Source organism: Mesocricetus auratus, unplaced genomic scaffold, assembly GCF_017639785.1.
Source record: "Mesocricetus auratus isolate SY011 unplaced genomic scaffold, BCM_Maur_2.0 Super-Scaffold_100009, whole genome shotgun sequence".
Taxonomy (NCBI): domain Eukaryota; kingdom Metazoa; phylum Chordata; class Mammalia; order Rodentia; family Cricetidae; genus Mesocricetus; species Mesocricetus auratus.
In genome coordinates, this window is record NW_024429193.1 from 27,307,155 (window position 1) to 27,325,105 (window position 17,951).

The 17,951-nt window shown below is 45.6% G+C and overlaps 1 long non-coding RNA gene across 1 annotated transcript; it reads left to right on the forward strand.

Annotated features, from left to right (window-relative positions):
• Positions 1 to 954: 954 nt before the first annotated feature.
• Positions 955 to 7,091, forward strand: LOC110343310. Its single transcript, XR_002385556.2, has 4 exons — positions 955 to 1,087; positions 4,747 to 4,813; positions 5,523 to 5,735; positions 6,361 to 7,091. It is a non-coding gene; the product is annotated as an uncharacterized LOC110343310 (long non-coding RNA).
• The last annotated feature ends 10,860 nt before the right edge of the window (positions 7,092 to 17,951 follow it).

A 17,951-nucleotide genomic window follows, 5' to 3' on the forward strand; every position in this document is an offset into this window, starting at 1 on the left:
AATCATTTCTTTTCCTTTCTTTCTTTCTTTCTTTCTTTCTTTCTTTCTTTCTTTCTTTCTTTCTTTCTTTCTTTCTTTCTTTCTTTCTTTCTTTCTACCTTCCTTCTCCTTCCTTCCTGTCTTTTTTGTTTTTGTTTTTGTGTGTGTATGTGTGTGTGTGTGTGTGTGTGTGTGTGTGTGTATTCGCAAAACATGAGTGTTTGCCTGTGTGTATGTGTACCACATGCATGCTTGGTGTCCATGAAGGCCAGAAGAAGGTGTCAGATCCCCTGGAAAAGGAGCAACAGATGGTTGTGAGCTGCCTTGTGGGCTCTGGGAACTGAACTCAGGTCCTGTTTAAGAGCAGCAAGTGTTTGTAACAGGAGACCCATCTTCCCAGCCCCATATAGATATTTTTCTTAAAGCCGTTATGTTCTTTTAAGTCACAAGTAGAAAATTCTCAGTGAGAAAACTAGCGCTGGGCACTGTACAGTTGCTTTCTCTAATGATGATCCTCTTAAAGAAGCGTGGAAACGCCTGGTGCTAACACGCAGCCTCAGAAGCCTGTTCAGCAGCGAAACAACCCTAAGTTCTCCCATGAATAACGTCTGTGCCGCCACATTCTTCCAGATGCACACAGGATTGTGTTCCAGGGTCAGGCGCACGGGTGTAGGGGGCTCAGCCGTCGGTACATGACTTCTTACAGAATGGCGGGACCATTTCTTTCCTCTGGTGTGATATTTTTTATATTATACTCTCTTACATTTTTGATTAATTTATTGATTGACAGATTCACACATGTCTAAGACACACCGATTAACATTTTCACCACTGCTCTGCAAAGCCAGTATATGGCTCTGTACATCTTCCAATATGAATATAAATTACCATTACAGCATTATGGAAGAGAAAGCAGTCTAATATACACATTCCCTGTGAGGCTTTCTTTTCTTCTTCTTTTTTTTTCCCCCAGGAAAACCAGTTCAGCTATTAAGGGAACCACTCAGCGCAATGGAGCAAGATCAGGCAATGTTTCCCAGAGAAGAGCTGTTTACCATCAAAGAGACTGCTTCCACACAGACATGGGGTATTATACACAAAGATGGAGGTAAATGCGCCATGGTTTTCAAGAGTAATTTACTCTGCTTAAAGAAAGGCGCTAGGCTGTCTACAATTCTCACTGATCCCTTTTCTTGTTCTCTTTTGTTAAAAAAATAGCTAACTAAGCAAATATAATTAAAAAAATCAGTTGTGTGAACCCTCTTCTCCTGCAATTGCCTGATGCTCCTGTGCTATCAGCACCTACCTGTCACACAGGCATGAGCCATTCCCTGTGACAAATGTCAGCCTGGTAACATTCCACAAATGGAAATTTACTAGACTTTCATTTCTTTTCAAAGTGCTTTCCTCCTCTCGGTTTTTAAAAGCAAGAATTTCACTTGGAGTTATATATTTCCTGGGTTAATTCATATTTTATAAACATGTGGGATTATTAATTCATTCTATCTGTAGCATGTATGGACCCTGAAGCTTATGGCAGAGCTGCTATCTGTTGCAGGGATGCAAACATGCTCTTTGATGTGTTATTCTTAGGGACTTGGGGGATAAAGATGAAACATTCCTTCGGCCAGCCTCTGCAGACGGGCTGAAAACGCACTGACGGTTTGTGTGCCTTTCCACAAGACCGTCTCCTCCGTATCATGGCACTGGTGACCAAAACATCAGAGTAGCAGCCTCACCCCTTCCCACCGTAGCCCCTCTAGGCCAAGGCGTGGGCATCCCAGCCCACAGATGCCGGTGCCAGGCTCAGAAGGTTAGCTCTGATGGTGTAGCATGGTATTACACTACCCAGGAGAAACAGCCAAAGCGAGAGACCCCAGTTCTCACGCAGTGCCAGGCCCTGTGAGGGGCCATTCCAGGTCTTTCTTCGTTTGCATCAGTCCCCGTAGCACACAGCATCCCTGCCATGTGGGTTTTCCAGCAAACCTGACTTGCAGATGAGCAACTGGGGCACGTGGCAGTTACGTGTGTTTCTCTTCCCTTCTGGCCACAAAACCACATTATCTTAGTAAATGGGGCCACTTCTTGGGATTGAGATTTAGTTTTCAATTTTGTCATTATGTTAGTCAGCTTCCACTTATAATGACAAATGGATTAACATGGGAGTGATTTTAGCTCATAGTTTGGGAGGTCTGACATTTTGTGACCATTCAACCCTGTTACTGTGAGTTTAAGAAGAGGCCACTCATCATGGTGGGAGTGTGTGTGGACAATTACCTAATTAGCCAGGAAGCAAAAATTGGAGGAGGTAGGGGCAAGGGTTGGAAGTCCCATTTAAGTTTGTGTCTACAAAGACCTAACACCCCACCCCCCATAAGCTCTCCTTGCCTCCCAGCAGCACCACCAGGTGGACCACATGGACCTTTGGGGGACATTCAGCATCCAAAGTGTATTACTTCTTTTGAGACTTTATCCTTTGGTTTAATAACTGTTCTTTCAGTCACTGGGTATGTTTTAAGAGATCCAATGAGAGAAGTACCGTGGTGGAGTTAAGGACACAGTCATATCCTACATAGATATGATAGAGGCTATTGGTGTTTATACTCCATAGAAAGGACAGACATTAAATGAATCATTATGCTGGGTGGTGGTGGTGGTGGCACACGCCTTTAATCCCAGAAGTTGGGAGACAGAGGCAGGCAGATCTCTGTGAGTTCGAGGCCAGCCTGGTCTACAGAGTGAGTTCCAGGATAGCCAAGGCTATAGAGAAACCCAGTCTCTAAACCAAACCCCAGCCAAACCAAAACAACAACCACAGACAAACAAACAAACCATTATAGTGGACTGAGTGGAGGATGCTATGGGGAAGCAAACCAAGAATTTCTGATCTGGGAGGCAGAGAGAGGTCAGTCGCTTAGTGGGAGAGTGGGAATTAATCAGCCAACAGCCAGGAACATTGCCCTGGGAACCTCGAGGGGAGACAGGTATCTTTGTAAGATGCAGGGAATCTGCAGCTTCAGGAGCTGAGAAGGCAGCTTGAGTCTGGAGTGTGGTGCTGTGGAGAGAGTGGGAAAGAGGCTTTGGGGATGTGCCTTAAAGGGAAGCTTTAGCAGGGCATTCAAGGAGACCGTCCTGAAGGGAAGACAGGAGGATCTGGGAAGACCAGTTCTTTGGGTACCACCAGCCATTGGGGATGCTTAATTTGTTACTCCATGTGTAAGGATAACTGTGGGGTTTGAATAGGAATGGCTCCCATAGATTCATGTGTTTGAATGTTTGACCCATAGGGAGTGACACTATTGGGGGTGTGGCCTTGTTGGAGGAAGTGTGAGTGGGCTTTGAGGCCTCATATGTTCAAGCTATGCTCAGTGTGGGTCACAGGTCTCTTCTGCTACCTGCTGATCAAGATGTAAAACTCTTAGCTCCTTCTCCAGCACCGTGTCTGCCTGCACACCATCATGCTTCCTGCCATGATAATAATGGACTAAACCTTTGAAACTGTAGGCCAGCCCCAATTAAAAGTTTCCCTTTATAAGAGGTGCATGGTCATAGTGTCTCTTTGCAGCAATAGAAACCATAACTAAGACAGATACCAAAAAGTATTCTTCCTAATCAACCTAGGTCAAAGGTCAACTGGACACACAGTACTATGCTCTCTAAAACAAGAGAGTAAGAAAGTGTGGGGTCTGTACAGCTAGGCCAGACAGATAAGGACCCAGCAATCTGTGCCTTCAACTGGGTAGCTCTGGGGAGAACAGTAGTCAGCATCAAAGCCTTTGGATGTCTTGCCCCTTATTGGTTCATTTGATCTTCATGTTAATCCAATAGACTCATTGGCTCTCTAATTTTTATCCAGTTGCTAATAATGACAGATACTATTTCTTAAATATTCAACACACACTGTTCTAGTCCTCAGTATCGATTATCTTTTATGCCTCATCACCGACTCTGAAGCCAATGATAACAGTAACAATAGTGAGTATCTAGTAGTAGACCCAAGGCCTGTGCAGGCTAAATCAGCACCATCTTCAACAGCCTGGGGCACATCAAGCCCTGTCTCACCAGACAGAAACAAAGAGGTTTTGTGACTCAGCAACTGATAACATGCAAATGAATCGGGCATCGAGAGAACTGTGTGCTCACACCCAGAGATGTCAAAACAATGGGCGGGAACCAGCTATCTGAGTAAACTGAAGCTGTGAATTCCTGTTGGCCGTGAGTTCGGTGGTTACTAATCAACAATCTGTACTAAACAAGGTGCCTTGAAACAGCAGTGCATGTAAAAGTATTTTGATGGGTTGGTGGGACTGCTGTCCCCAGAAGCTTAGAGGAACTTCTCCCTTGCCTGCCTTCAGAGCAACAGCTCCATGCTTGCATAGCTACTGTGACCAAGAATCAGATATGTTTACTTTTTTCAAAAGATCCCTCATTCTTTTCAAAAATTTTTAAAAAGTAATTTATTCGACTTTATATTATGTACATTGGTCAAATCCTCAGGAACTGGAGTTACAGACAGTTGTGAGCTGCCATGTGGGTGCTGGGAGTTGAACTCAGGTCCTCTGGAATAACAGCCAAATGCTCTTAACCACCGAGTCATTTCACCAGCCCCTAAATCCCTTATTCTTTGACACGATCATACATGTATATAATGTGTCTTGATCTTACACACCTGAAACTACCCTTCCAACACCCACATGAACCCCCTCTAACAAGTCTCCTTCCCACATTCATGGCCCTCTCTCATTTTATTATTTTATTTTCTTATAGCCCACTGTGTCCAGTGAGTGCTGCCAACTGGAACACTGACTCATCTTGGTGGTTTGATCTTCCAAAGGTCTGTGTACTAACCACAGCTATAGTGGATTTGTGAGTACAGTGGCCACATCATGTCTGCATTTAAACAGCCCTCCTCCCTATCCTCTGGCTCAATTTATTTTTCTTCCCTTTTAAATTTTATTTTTTGTACATGGCTGTTTTGCTTGCATATATGTCTGTGTACCACATGCTTGCCTGGTGCCCACTGAAGGCAGTAGGCATCAGATCCCCTGGAACTGGAGTTACAGATGGTTCTGGTCCGCCTTGGGGATGCTGGGAATGGAACTCAGGCCTTCGGGAATAGAAGCAATGCTCTTCACTACTGAGTTATTGCTTTAGCCCCTGAGTCCTATCCTTCATTCACGATGATCTCTGAGCCTCTCTCTCTCTCTCTCTCTCTCTCTCTCTCTCTCTCTCTCTCTCTCTCTCTCTCTCTCTGTGTGTGTGTGTGTGTGTGTGTGTGTGTGTGTGTGTGTGTGTGTATGGAGGTACTGTTTAGATTTTCTATTAAAGGCCGAGCATGTAATGGTCAAGGAATCTAGTGTGCTTTCTTAATGACTATTCAAGAGTTATTTGGTTTACTTTCTGTTTCTGAAAAGATTTTTAAAGTTACATTTATTTGCTGGGTGGGGGCGGGTGCTGTCTTCATTTGGTTTCTCTTGCTATGATAAACCATGACCAAAAAGCAACTGGGGGAAGAAAGCGTCTATTTCATCTTATTCTTCCAGGTAACAGTCCATCATGGAGGGAGTCAGGACAGGAAGTCAAGCAGAAACCTGAGGGCAGGAGCTGAAGCAGAGGCCATGGAGGATGCTGCTTACTAGCTTGAACCTCATAGCTTTCTCAGCCTGCTTTCCTAGAGAACGCAGGAGCACCAGTTCGGGGCTGACACCAGCAACATCACTTGTCCATCAAGAAAATACACCACAGGCTTGTCCCAGGTGGGTCTGGTAGAGGCGTTGTGTCCATTGAGAGTCCCTCTTCCTAAATGCCTAACGGGTGTCAAGTTGGCATAAAACCAACCAGCACAAGGGCATATACATGCCTTGGTGTGGGTGTGGGTGTCAGAGGACCACTTGCAGGAGTCAGCTCGCTCCTTGTACCGTATGGATTCTGGGCATCCCACCAGGTTATGAGGCTTAAGTCAGTACCTGCTGAGCCTGGTTGCTCTCCATTCTGTGAATATTTAGCCAAGAGTGTACCCGCGCTACCTCTGACTGCTCACGGAAAGGGTCTTTTGTGTCATATCTGCTCCCCAAAGAAGGAGCGTGTGAACATATGTGACACCCTTTCATGCCGCCTCCCTCTTAAAGTTGCATAGACGCTGTGATTTAGACAGCAGTGAAAAATGCTTTATCTTGTCATAGCCTTGAGCTCTTGGGCTGCTATTGTCTCTGCTTCAAATTCCTGAGTAGCAGGGAGTACAGACTTGGGGTTTTTATTCTTTATAAATAAAGATTTATCTTTTTAAAGATTTATTTTCTTATCTCTCTCTCTCTCTCTCTCTCTCTCTCTCTCTCTCTCTCTCTCTCTCTCTCTCTCTCTCTCTCTCTCTCATGTATGCAGGTGCCAGTGGAGGTCCACGGAGGGCATTGGATCCTCTAATGCTGGAGTTGCAGATGTTTCTAAGTCTCTGCATGGGTCCTGGGAACCAAACTGGAGTCCTCTGGAAGAGCAGGGAGTGCTCTTAACAGCTGCATCATCGCTCCAGCCCCAAGATTTTCATTCTTTAGCCTCATCTCATATGTGGCACATTCAGTTACTCTGTTAGGAAAACACTGGTTTGTATGAAACACTGAAAAAAAGGTTTTAGGCAAAGAAGATGGCCTGATTAATGTTCTAGATGGTGGTAACGGGAAAGCCCTTTTTAAATGGAGGAATCCTTTCCATTAAGTTCTGTGCATTTGCAGTTCGCAGACCTCATTGGATGATACCCTCGTAGCCACACCCTCAAGCTCAGTTTCTTTTGTCTTCCCAAATGAGTACTTTCAGACCAGAGGGTCAGGGAGCTAGATTTAAAGCCATGCCTTTAATCCTTGATGTCTAGATTTTTCTATTGTAGCAGGCATGCTGTTTTGACCTATGGAAGTCTATTAGGAGACCAAGGATCAAGTGAGCGTAAAGTGTCACACTGTCACGGGCTTCCCTCACTGCAAAGAGCAGACAGCACAAGCCTGATCTGGAGTCCCCAGAACCGAGAGGGAAAAATTCACAGGAGGAAAGAAGTAAAGACACCCATACCATCATCTATGTTGTAGCATTTAATGACTAATAAATATGGATAGTATTTGCTAATATCTACATGTCCTTGCTTTAAAAAGCACAAAGTTCCAGAAATGGCACCTCCACCAGGATGACCGAACCAGCGGCTGCAGCATCAAACACATGGACGGAGAGAGCTTCCTGCCGAGTCTCCTGGGGTAGTGGTGATTAAGCACAGTTTTTGGTTACTCCTGTCCTATATCCTGCACTAAGTTGATTAACCTGTTTAATGAGTACACAAGAATGGCCAAAGCTGCCCTTACATCAAAGAGCCCCATTGTTGCTGTGTGCTGACCTGAATTTTAATTGCCTACCAGGTTCGTTAATTGCACCAGAGACGGGCTAGAGAATGGAGTAGCTTTTTCAAGCTGCAGAGGCTGCTTTCCCAGCTGTGTTCAGTTACGCTGTCCTGCTGAATTGATACTGGTTTACACACCCAGGCTCAGAGCACCCTTCATCCCCCCTCCACCCCCCTCACCCCTTTTTGTGCAAAGATTCACAGTTTAGCAGCTACCTTTGATAAGGATGGCAGTGGCGGCTGGTTTAATTTACATGATAAAACTTCTTCTTATAAATTATTAAACATCACAAAGGGGCTGGGATGGGGGGAGGTGTAAAGCCTGTAAATAAGTCAACAGTGAATACATTAGGATTCAGACAGTCTTTGGGATTCCCTTAAGGCCTCAGCTGCCCAGAGAATCATTAGAGGCAGCATGGCTTCCTTATTGAGGACTGACACCAAGGACCAACTGTTAATTCAAGCTACAGGTACCAGACAATAGTAAATGGACAGCTAGTTCTTAAGTGATAATATTGATTTTTTTTTTTCAAATACAGGTTTCACTCCATAGCTCATCTCATGCAATCTTCCTACCCCATCCTCTGGCTGCTGGAATTACAGGTGTAAGCCACTATACTTATGAACCTAAAACCAACACCGCCACTCCATCTCTATAAATACAAAACCAGACACCCTCCCCAAGACTCTTAAAAACAAAACCCAAAACTCCCAACTCAATTTCATTGACTGCCATCTTTCCAATTCTCCCCCTCCCCTCCCTGCCTGTAAACAATTTAAAGAGGTGGTTTTGGCTATTCACTTTCTGTTGAGGATGGGTGGGTACTGTGGACAGCCTCGCCACTGACCTGTGTCCCCCAAACAGAAGGATGAAGGTGTTCTTAACAAAGATTTGATTGTAACTTAAAACACAAGCAAACCATCAACAGCCATCTTTCTCTATGGTTTAAGCTTTAGGAAAATAAGTCTCAGCTCTTGGATGTGTGTGTGCATGTTTACATACAGACAGTAAACCACTGTTGGCTGTGCCTTGGGTACCATTATGCCCACTCAGAGTGGGAGGTAGGTCCATTGAGAGTGGGACGGGCTTCAGAGGATAGTTCTCTCACCCAATCCTACAGCACCTCCCTTGTTCTGTGCAATGGTACCTTTTCCAGCATGGATAGGAGGGGTCTGATGATAGAGAAGATCAGCGGGGTGGGGGGTGGGGGTGGGGGGATGGGGGTGGGGGGTGGTGCTTAGGAGTCACAGGAGGGGAAACAGGGCCGGTGTCTGATTTGCATAATTCCAGCACTCTTGGGTTCTTCAAGCCGCTTCCTTTTTCTCATTTCCTGTTGTCTGCCTTGCTCCATTTCTTGGCCGAACCCTAGCTCGTACTGTGAATTTCAGATACTCATTTAATTTCTTGGACCTCGATGTCTCTATTTGCAAAATGAAGGTTAGGACATGATGAAAGCTTGTTCCAGGAAATACGCTGTATGCTCTGCTGTGATAGTTTTGTCAAAGTTTTCCACAAGAAGACAATTGAGTATGTTTCAAAAAATGTCTTTCCTTTATAAAGGTATTTGTTTCTCTGCCTTATTTCCTGAGCCTCCCAGCTTTTTTTTTTTTCAAATCCAACCTAATGGTTGTAGATGTTTTAACAGTCAAGTAGCTGGACCTACATAGTCTCCAAATGATGTTGGGCTTTTCGTCTTCTTTCTAGTATTGTGGTTAATTTTCTAAAGGAAAGTGTCTATGTTTTTGCATCTTGGTGCATTATCACAGCCAGAGGCAGGCCACATTATGAAGGTCAGAAAAGGTTCTTGCATTTGTGTTTGTGTCACTGGCAAAAATCCCATTAGTGGTAATTCTGTCTCCAAATAGAAAGTGCTAGATTATTGTATTGTTCAAGGAAGGTTGCTAGCGCATCTGCTGGACTTCTCCCTCACACAATAAGCCAGCAGGAGGCCAAGGAATTTCTGTTCCTTAGTGTGTCTGGTGAACACTAATCCCACATCTAAGTTGATGGCATTATGTTTCCTCCTGGTGTTGACCGGAGTCCCGCAGTGGGCCTTCTGTGGATGCTGACAATGCCAGTGAGGTTCAGAAGCGCATTTCTAAAAGTCTGCATCTCCTTCCTGGGCTGGTCCTGTGGGAAGCAGCCTGGAGGCAGATAGTGGGGGCAGCGGGATTAATGGGGATGGCTTCTGAAAATAGATCTCGTGGAAAGGGCCAGAGGCCAGAGACCATGGTAGCCAGTAACACACACGCACGCACGCACACACACACCGTGACAGCCAAACTGTCTCAGAAATTACCTGTCTGTAAGTAATCTTCCCTTCTCATTAGAAATCCCATTGGCTTGCTTCTTGCATTTCTGAAGCCCCCTGATTCATATTTCCAATCCAATATAATGGGAAGGGGCAGCATTGGGGTTATGGGTGTGGGGACATTATTCTGCATATACCCCTTGTCCTGGACAGAGAGGGCCCATTCTACCCAGGGATCACACCTTTTCTCCCAGTCATCCTCTCTAAGAGATCTCAGTATAACTCAAGCAATATAAGTATGTGAGTATAAAGTGAGTTTCTGATTGTGACCCAAAGCCCTGAAAGCTGGTATGTAGTGCTGACCTATGAAGACTCTAGAGAGGATGCAATATTTATGTAGAGCTTCTGGGGCAGCAATTTTCTCTGGAATGTAGGCTGATGACTGCAAATTCCCCTAAATACTAGTTCCAAAGTCAAATTCAAATCTCACAAAGCTTTAGTACTTTTGTTATATTTAGCTGTAGATTAAAGAAATAAGTGAGTGTTTGACCATAGGTGGTTATGGTATCTATTTGGGAGAGATGGCTTAGGTATGGCTGAATCGTCAGGCTGATCAGGTAACAGGCTGTAAAACTGGCTCCTGTCCCCAGGAGAGTTTGGCTGTAGTTCTAGCCACACTGGCTACCAAGTTAGGTCAATCAAGCTTTCTGAGAGCCCCGAGATAGAATCTGGACATTAAACATTAGCTGTGAACACATCACCTTGTTGGTCCCTCATTGCAGATACACACGATACTGTGTACATTCACTTCACTCTTTGCTTCATCCATAGCAAACACAGAATGCCAGGTTTCAGCATGTGTGGTACACACTTAACTCATTCGAAGGTCCTTTTTGTTCCTTTATGTCGTATTTACAAATGTGCTGAATGTTTAAGTAATTTTGGGGAAAAGATGGGATTTATTATTTTGCTAGTGGAGGGTTTAAAGAATTAAGCTGTGTGCTATCAACCTTCCTCTCTTACCAGCAACCCAAGAGCAACCCTGTTAGCTTAGCCAACCTCAGTTCTTAAGTGTGGTATGTCAAGTGCCGTCCTGACTCCCTTCTGACCACTGTTTTCTGGGGGAGGTTATACTTGGCCATTGTTTACCCAGCTGCCAAGGTCAATTATGTTGGTCACTTTACTCAGCTCAGGAGTGGACAGCTCTAGCCTTTTGTCCAAATTCAGTCCAGGGCCACCAGCTTTGTGGGCTTTTGCTTGGAGGCCATCAAAGGCCACCTGCTCTTGCAGGACACATCTCTCAAGTCACGTGGGACATGGGATAGAAGCACTAGAAACAATCTGTTTATTCATTCCACAAGTGATTAACGATCACCTTACTGTCACTGTGGCAGACCCTCCAGGCAATCCACAGTAGATAAGACAGTCCCCCCCACCACCCAGGAAATGCAGTGGTCCAGGGCAGTGACAATTGTGTAGGTTCAGGGCAGTGACAACCGTGTAAGTGACTAAACAGCATGGCACAGTAGCAGCAAGTATGGCAGTGCTTATGTGCATGGTCCCCGGAGCTGACCCGGTGTCACGCTTCAGCTAGGGAGCTTGGAAACCAACCTTTCCCAACCTCAGCTGATTTTCCTATCAAGTGAAAATGACCATGGTTCTCACTGTACTGCTTGTGATGGGGAATTGTCAGTGCAGAAACATCTAGAATATGGGAGCAGTGCCTGCACCACAGAAGACCCTAAATGGAGGCTCACAGGGATGGTGGTGATAGGTGCTCCTGGTGGGAGGCAGAGGAGGGTGTGCTAGGTGTGGCAGCAGGTGGGGCTGGCAGAGGAGAGGGAGCACCCTCGGGGATGCATCGGCACACAGGTACGGGAGGGCGGGGAGAAAAATTCTCTTCAGGCTCTGGAGCGAGGTGCCGTGTGTGTGTGTGTGTGTGTGTGTGTGTGTGTGTGTGTGTGTGTGTCTGTCTGTCTGTCTGTCTGTCTGTCTGTCTGTCTGTCCGTCTGTCTGTCTGTCCGTCTGTCTGTCCGTCCGTCTGTCTCAGCAACTCTACTCAGAGCACCATGCCCAAGTGGAAAGAACCAGTACATTTCTGTTTCTAGAACATTCTGCTTGTCAGCACAAGAGAAAGTTGTCTGGGCCGGTAAGAATACAGTTTTCAAGCAAATGCTTTTGTCAAGTAGACATAGCGAGTGCCTGGAGTAGAGGGAGACTGTGAACAAAAGACGCTTCAACGTTCTGGGCAGGCTTGAATGAACCCTACAGCATGGCAATGAGTTCTGAGCTTACCAAAGGAAAAAAAAAGTTAGCTTCCCACTTCCTTAACGCCTAAGCTAAACCAAATGAAAACCAAAAACCCATCAAGTCCCAAGTCCCAAGAAGACTGACAACTTAGCAATGGTGTCAGTGTTAGGACAAACACAGGTCAATCCCTGACCCTTCTGTCACCATTCTCAGAAAACTATTCCTATAAAAATGAGTTTGGGGGATGGCTCAGTCTGTAACCTGCCTGCTGTGCATGAACTGAGATGAGTTCAGTCCCCCAGAACCCTCATAAAAAGCCGGTGTGGCAGTGGCGTGCGCTGGGAATTCTGACACTGGCAAGGTTAAAAAAGGAGGGACCCTGGGACTCAATGGCCAGCCAGTGTAGCCTATATATTGACTCAGATTCAGAGAAGGACAATGTATCAAAAAAAGGAGAGAGAGAAAAAGACATCTTGTCTACCTTGACCTTGATCTCCCCCCCCACAAAGTCATTAAGTGTCTAGGGTTCAGAATGACATAAATAACTCAAATTAAAATAAAACAACCAGTAGATTAAAAAAAAACTCACACAGCTTTAGCCTTTACATAAATAAGTTTATTTATATAATTCAGGACATTCCGTTTGAAAACATTGAATTCCAAAACAGAATAATCAGTTTAAAATTAATGTGGTTTATTAACAATTAAAAGTGATAACTAGAGCCGAAGGAGATTGGAGGTGACATGTTGGGTTTCCTTTGATAGGTAGAGTAATTATGAACTGTGCTTTTGAAGTTCAAGAAGACAGCCTTAGGACACAACATTTTTAAAGTAGAAATTGGCTTGCACTCTGCTCAAGTGATTTATTTTGCACTAAGAAATGGGCGTGAGACATGATGTGACTTAAAATTTCATCCCTTGCTGGAACTGCTGGAGGGCGACATCATTTTTTTTTTCTCTTCCCTCAACCAGCTCAAGCCTATGAAGTTTCCTATCTAAAAGTTAATCTTCTGAAATTCCCAAGGAATCTAAGGAAATCTGATCTTTTGGTGTATGAATAAAAGAGACTAAGTATACCTAAGAATACTGCTCTCCCTCTGACATTCTGAGGGAAGGAATGGCTAAGCAGTTGCTGGAAGGATCTGGGGCTCTCCCTGCCAGAGCTGAGCTTTGTTGCTTATTAAGTAATTAGCTGTAGAAAACCCTCACCTTTCCCATTAAACGTGCTTGGAAGGCACGGGGCACTGAAGTGACTGGAGGCAGAACATACCTAAAAGAGGAAAGTTAAAAGGAATTAGGATTCAGTTACAATGAAGGACGAGATTATCAAGGAACACGTGATAAGAAGAATGGCATTTTACAGTAAAGGTGTCTTTCCCATTTCAATGACTTCTACTTCTTGTTTACCCAGGGAAACATAAAAACAGACTTTTAAGCATGATCATCTACATATGTTTAAAAAATCCAACAGTTTGAAAATGACGGTATGTTAGCAAACACTTAGGTATGGCTAACTTTGAGGAGAGGGGAGGCCTTGCCTTGGTTTGTAGGTTTTGCTACTCTTTTTAACTTCCATGGTGTCGCTGTTACCTCTGCGGCAGATTTATCACAAGACGTCACAGAATGTGAAGTCAGGAAGAGATGCAGAGTGACACACCAGCGAGACACAGCAGTCTTACAAAAACCTCAAGGTCAAGGGCAACACTGAGATGTGGCTTAAAGGGGAAGTGCTGATGATTTCTGGGTACTCAGTTGTTTTTATTTTTCCCCTCTTCCAAGAATAACACTTTTTTTTTTTACAAAACAGCTTGTTTTTATTTATCTATTTATTATCATTATCATTATTATTATTATTATTATTGTAGACCTGGTTCTCAGGTTGCCAGACTTGATCAGTAAGCCCCTTTACCTACTGAGCCATTTTACTGGTCCACTCTTGCATGAGGAGCCAAGGAAGCCCAGAGTGAATGTGTAAGGCGCTGATGAAGTCCTGAGTGAATGTGTACTATTGACATGACCACAGCCATGTTGAGGACAAGGATGCCTTAGACCCATAAGAATAGCAAAGCTTTCTTCCAGTCCAAATAAGAGTTGATGAGTGTGAGCAAAACACTAGCAACTGCAGCTTCCTCCTCTAGGATGACAGCAACCTGAGTCTACTCACCTACAGAGAGAGACCTCTGCTCACCTACAGAGACCTCTGCTCACCTACAGAGACCTCTGCTCACCTACAGAGACCTCTGCTCACCTACAGAGACCTCTGCTCACCTACAGACACCTCTGCTCACCTACAGAGACCTCTGCTCACCTACAGAGACCTCTGCTCACCTACAGAGACCTCTGCTCACCTACAGAGAGAGACCTCTGCTCACCTACAGAGAGAGACCTCTGCTCACCTACAGAGAGAGACCTCTACTCACCTACAGAGACCTCTACTCACCTACAGAGACCTCTGCTCACCTACAGAGAGAGACCTCTGCTCACCTACAGAGAGAGACCTCTGCTCACCTACAGACACCTCTGCTCACCTACAGACACCTCTGCTCACCTACAGACACCTCTGCTCACCTACAGACACCTATGCTCACCTACAGAGACCTCTGCTCACCTACAGAGACCTCTGCTCACCTACAGAGAGAGACCTCTGCTCACCTACAGAGACCTCTGCTCACCTACAGAGACCTCTGCTCACCTACAGAGACATCTGCTCACCTACAGACATCTCTGCTCACCTACAGAGAGAGACCTCTACTCACCTACAGAGACCTCTGCTCACCTACAGAGAGAGACCTCTGCTCACCTACAGAGACCTCTGCTCACCTACAGAGAGAGACCTCTGCTCACCTACAGAGACCTCTGCTCACCTACAGAGACCTCTACTCACCTACAGAGACCTCTGCTCACCTACAGACACCTCTGCTCACATACAGAGAGAGACCTCTGCTCACCTACAGAGACCTCTGCTCACCTACAGAGACCTCTGCTCACCTACAGAGAGAGACCTCTGCTCACCTACAGAGAGAGACCTCTGCTCACCTACAGAGAGAGACCTCTGCTCACCTACAGAGAGAGACCTCTGCTCACCTACAGAGACCTCTGCTCACCTACAGAGACCTCTGCTCACCTACAGACACCTCTGCTCACCTACAGAGAGAGACCTCTGCTCACCTACAGAGAGAGACCTCTACTCACCTACAGAGAGAGACCTCTGCTCACCTACAGAGAGAGACCTCTACTCACCTACAGAGAGAGACCTCTACTCACCTACAGAGAGAGACCTCTGCTCACCTACAGACACCTCTGCTCACCTACAGAGACCTCTGCTCACCTACAGAGAGAGACCTCTGCTCACCTACAGAGAGAGACCTCTGCTCACCTACAGAGAGAGACCTCTGCTCACCTACAGAGAGAGACCTCTGCTCACCTACAGACACCTCTGCTCACCTACAGAGAGAGACCTCTGCTCACCTACAGAGAGAGACCTCTACTCACCTACAGAGAGAGACCTCTGCTCACCTACAGAGAGAGACCTCTACTCACCTACAGAGAGAGACCTCTACTCACCTACAGAGAGAGACCTCTGCTCACCTACAGACACCTCTGCTCACCTACAGAGACCTCTGCTCACCTACAGACACCTCTGCTCACCTACAGAGACCTCTGCTCACCTACAGAGACCTCTGCTCACCTACAGAGACCTCTGCTCACCTACAGAGACCTCTGCTCACCTACAGAGACCTCTGATCACCTACAGAGACCTCTGCTCACCTACAGAGACCTCTGCTCACCTACAGAGAGAGACCTCTGCTCACCTACAGAGAGAGACCTCTGCTCACCTACAGAGACCTCTACTCACCTACAGAGACCTCTGCTCACCTACAGACACCTCTGCTCACCTACAGACACCTCTGCTCACCTACAGACACCTCTGCTCACCTACAGACACCTCTGCTCACCTACAGACACCTCTGCTCACCTACAGAGAGAGACCTCTGCTCACCTACAGAGAGAGACCTCTACTCACCTACAGAGAGAGACCTCTGCTCACCTACAGAGAGAGACCTCTACTCACCTACAGAGAGAGACCTCTGCTCACCTACAGACACCTCTGCTCACCTACAGAGACCTCCCATCTAGACCACCGAGGTTCTAGTTTTTCTGTCGTTGGTGTTGCTGTAGCAGAGTAAACACGTGGCTCCAGCTCTCCAGTGTCTGTTAGTTCTTCATTTCCTCACAGCTCAAGTCAGGTCAAGGGCAAGCCATGTAGGGTGTGGCATTTCAGCTTTTACATAAGTTCTTTACAGAGTTGCCTGTCTTTCCTAGCTTCCTTCCCGATGGGGCCATGCTCTGTAGCCAAAGCTGGCCTTCAACTCGTGATCCTCCTTCTTCAGGCTCTCAAGAGCTGGAATTACAGCTATAATTTGAAGATGGTGTGTGTATGGGTTATTGTTTTTGAAGCAGATTCTCCTTGTGTGATAGGTTGTGTAGACCAGGTTGGCCTCAGACACACAGAGACCCTTCTGCCTCTGTCTCCCAAATACTGGGATTAAAGACATGTACTGCCATATACCCGGTGAATTTAAATTTTAAAAAATGACTGTTTTTAATAGCTTGTCTATGTTTTCTTGAAAATGTATTTGATTTTAATTGATCCTACTGAAAAAACATATATAGCATACTGGGGAAAGAGGTTTGGAAGGCCACACCCCACAGGGTTGTGGGATCACCTTTGGGGTATAGGGATAGCTGTAAGGAATTGACTTGACCTTATACTTTCAAATACACTATTTGTATAATGAAAGTGACTAGAACATGTCTGTTATTCTCAGGTCATTACTGCAGACGCCTCCTGTTTACCAGAACTCATTCCGTGGAGGGGAGGGAGTGGGGTCAGTGAGGGAGTACTGGCCTAAGGAGTAAGCCTTGTTTGTTCTTTCTAGCTTGACCTTTGGCAGACTGAATGACTGAGTATCAGTTATTCATCCTGTGTGAACCTTGGAGAAGACGTAGGGATGTTTGCACCAAGAATCCATGCAGCTGCCACCTCCCCAGTTCTGATCATTTGTCTTATCTTCAATATGCCTGGTACATATGGGAGACCCAGGACACCACCACACACAGCATTCCATGAGTGCCAAACCCACCACATTTATTACTTAGTTTATTTTCTGACTCTTCAAAAGATGATCCACTTGAAATTCATGGTAAGTTGTTGGTCATCATGGGCCTTAGCTGGGTTGAGAAAAATTGAGGTCTGGAAATGAGTAAAAGCACGTGCAGAAAGTGTCCTATGACCTGCTCTGTCCCGCATGGAAAGCATGACGTGGACCACTTGCCTCCAAGACTAAACTCCTTCATCTTGGAGGCAAGCTCCTTGAGATACAGGACATTTGAAGAGAGGTAAAACATCCCATCCTGCAGGGACATTTCTTAAGCTCAGGAACCGCCTTAGTCACTGTTAAATGGCTGTGAAGGGACACCACGGCCAAGGCAACTCTTACAAAAGATAGTGTTCAATTGGGGGTTTGCTTACAGTTTCAAAGGGTTAGTCCACGATTAGCGTGGTGGAAAGCAGACGGATACAGCACTGTAGCTGCAGCTGAGAATTTCTTTACATCCTGATCTTCAGGCAGCAGGAAGAGAGAGAGAGAGAGAGAGAGAGAGAGAGAGAGAGAGAGAGAGAGAGAGAGAGAGACAGACAGACAGACAGACAGACAGACAGAGAGACAGACAGACAGAGACAGAAAGAGACAGAGAGAGAGACAGAGAGAAAGAGAGAGAGGAGAGAAGAGGGGAGGGGAAGGAACAGGAGGGGAGGAGAAGAGGAGAAGAGAAGAAAGAAGAAGACTGGGCTGCTGTGGGCTTTTGAAACCTCAAAACCACCCCACTGGCACACCTATTCCAACAAGACCACATCTTTTCTTTTTTTCTTTCTTTCCTTCTTCCCTTTCCTTCTTCCCTTTCTTTCTTTCTTTCTTTCTTTCTTTCTTTCTTTCTTTCTTTCTTTCTTTCTTTCTTTCTTTCTTTCTTTCTTTCTTTCTTTCTTTCTTTCTTTCTTTCTTTTGATACAGGGTTTCTCTGTGTAGCTTTGGAGC